Here is a 3,472-nt window from a genome sequence, read left to right as displayed (position 1 = left end):
ACCTATAAAATTCCATCATTTTTTTATTCCTACTATGGGAGTCAATGGTCACTATCTGCTGTGGGTTTACCATCATTCCTCAAAATATTTTCTTTTGTGTTAATCAGAAAAAAACTAATGCATAAATGTTTAAAACAACACGAGTATGAGTAAATTATGAAAGAATTTTCATTGTACCTATAAAATTCCATCATTTTTTTATTCCTACTATGGGAGTCAATGGTCACTATCTGCTGTGGGTTTACCATCATTCCTCAAAATATTTTTTTTTGTGTTAATCAGAAAAAAACTAATGCATACAGGTTTAAAACAACACGAGGATGAGTAAATTATGAAAGAATTTTCATTGAACTTATAAAATTCCATCATTTTTTTATTCCTACTATGGGAGTCAATGGTCACTATCTGCTGTGGGTTTACCATCATTCCTCAAAATATTTTATTTTGTGTTAATCAGAAAAAACTAATGTATACAGGTTTAAAATAACACAAGGATGAGTAAATTATGAAAGAATTTTCATTGAACCTATAAAATTCCATCATTTTTTTATTCCCACTATGGGAGTCAATGGTCACTATCTGCTGTGGGTTTACCATCATTCCTAAAAATATTTTCTTTTTGTGTTAATCAGAAAAAAAACTAATGCATACAGGTTTAAAACAACACAAGGGTGAGTAAATTATGAAAGAATTTTCATTGAACCTATAAAATTCCATCATTTTTTTATTCCTACTATGGGAGTCAATGGTCACTATCTGCTGTGGGTTTACCATCATTCCTCAAAATATTTTCTTTTGTGTTAATCAGAAAAAAACTAATGCATAAATGTTTAAAACAACACGAGGATGAGTAAATTATGAAAGAATTTTCATTGAACCTATAAAATTCCATCATTTTTTTATTCCTACTATGGGAGTCAATGGTCACTATCTGCTGTGGGTTTACCATCATTCCTTAATTATTTTCTTTTTGTGTTAATCAGAAAAAAACTAATGCATACAGGTTTAAAACAACACGAGGATGAGTAAATTATGAAAGAATTTTCATTGAACCTATAAAATTCCATCATTTTTTTATTCCCACTATGGGAGTCAATGGTCACTATCTGCTGTGGGTTTACCATCATTCCTAAAAATATTTTCTTTTTGTGTTAATCAGAAAAAAACTAATGCATACAGGTTTAAAACAACACAAGGATGAGTAAATTATGAAAGAATTTTCATTGAACCTATAAAATTCCATCATTTTTTTATTCCTACTATGGGAGTCAATGGTCACTATCTGCTGTGGGTTTACCATCATTCCTCAAAATATTTTCATTTGTGTTAATCAGAAAAAAACTAATGCATAAATGTTTAAAACAACACGAGGATGTGTAAATTATGAAAGAATTTTCATTGAACCTATAAAATTCCATCATTTTTTTATTCCTACTATGGGAGTCAATGGTCACTATCTGCTGTGGGTTTACCATCATTCCTTAAAATATTTTCTTTTTGTGTTAATCAGAAAAAAACTAATGCATACAGGTTTAAAACAACACAAGGATGAGTAAATTATGAAAGAATTTTCATTGAACCTATAAAAATCCATCATTTTTTTAATCCTACTATGGGAGTCAATGGTAACTTTCTGCTGTGGGTTTACCATCATTCCTCAAAATATTTTATTTTGTGTTAATCAGAAAAAAACTAATGCATACAGGTTTAAAACAACACAAGGATGAGTAAATTTTGAAATAATTTTCATTTAACCTATAAAATTCCATCATTTTTTTAATTCCTACTATGGGAGTCAATGGTCACTATCTGCTGTGGGTTTACCATCATTCCTCAAAATATTTTCTTTTGTGTTAATCAGAAAAAAACTAATGCATAAATGTTTAAAACAACACGAGGATGAGTAAGTTATGAAAGAATTTTCATTGTACCTATAAAATTCCATCATTTTTTTATTCCTACTATGGGAGTCAATGGTCACTATCTGCTGTGGGTTTACCATCATTCCTCAAAATATTTTTTTTGTGTTAATCAGAAAAAAACTAATGCATACAGGTTTAAAACAACACGAGGATGAGTAAATTATGAAAGAATTTTCATTGAACTTATAAAATTCCATCATTTTTTTATTCCTACTATGGGAGTCAATGGTCACTATCTGCTGTGGGTTTACCATCATTCCTCAAAATATTTTCTTTTGTGTTAATCAGAAAAAAATAATGTATACAGGTTTAAAATAACACAAGGATGAGTAAATTATGAAAGAATTTTCATTGAACCTATAAAATTCCATCATTTTTTTATTCCCACTATGGGAGTCAATGGTCACTATCTGCTGTGGGTTTACCATCATTCCTAAAAATATTTTCTTTTTGTGTTAATCAGAAAAAAACTAATGCATACAGGTTTAAAACAACACAAGGATGAGTAAATTATGAAAGAATTTTCATTGAACCTATAAAATTCCATCATTTTTTTATTCCTACTATGGGAGTCAATGGTCACTATCTGCTGTGGGTTTACCATCATTCCTCAAAATATTTTCATTTGTGTTAATCAGAAAAAAACTAATGCATAAATGTTTAAAACAACACGAGGATGTGTAAATTATGAAAGAATTTTCATTGAACCTATAAAATTCCATCATTTTTTTATTCCTACTATGGGAGTCAATGGTCACTATCTGCTGTGGGTTTACCATCATTCCTTAAAATATTTTCTTTTTGTGTTAATCAGAAAAAAACTAATGCATACAGGTTTAAAACAACACAAGGATGAGTAAATTATGAAAGAATTTTCATTGAACCTATAAAAATCCATCATTTTTTTAATCCTACTATGGGAGTCAATGGTAACTTTCTGCTGTGGGTTTACCATCATTCCTCAAAATATTTTATTTTGTGTTAATCAGAAAAAAACTAATGCATACAGGTTTAAAACAACACAAGGATGAGTAAATTATGAAATAATTTTCATTTAACCTATAAAATTCCATCATTTTTTTATTCCTACTATGGGAGTCAATGGTCCCTATCTGCTGTGGGTTTACCATCATTCCTCAAAATATTTTCTTTTGTGTTAATCAGAAAAAAACTAATGCATACAGGTTTAAAACAACACAAGGATGAGTAAATTTTGAAATAATTTTCATTTAACCTATAAAATTCCATCATTTTTTTAATTCCTACTATGGGAGTCAATGGTCACTATCTGCTGTGGGTTTACCATCATTCCTCAAAATATTTTCTTTTGTGTTAATCAGAAAAAAACTAATGCATAAATGTTTAAAACAACACGAGGATGAGTAAGTTATGAAAGAATTTTCATTGTACCTATAAAATTCCATCATTTTTTTATTCCTACTATGGGAGTCAATGGTCACTATCTGCTGTGGGTTTACCATCATTCCTCAAAATATTTTTTTTGTGTTAATCAGAAAAAAACTAATGCATACAGGTTTAAAACAACACGA

Source organism: Paramisgurnus dabryanus, unplaced genomic scaffold, assembly GCF_030506205.2.
Source record: "Paramisgurnus dabryanus unplaced genomic scaffold, PD_genome_1.1 h2tg000105l_1_241652__unclustered, whole genome shotgun sequence".
Classification (NCBI taxonomy): Eukaryota; Metazoa; Chordata; class Actinopteri; order Cypriniformes; family Cobitidae; genus Paramisgurnus; species Paramisgurnus dabryanus.
The sequence above is the reverse complement of the archived record's forward strand: the minus strand, read 5'-3'. Positions refer to the sequence as shown.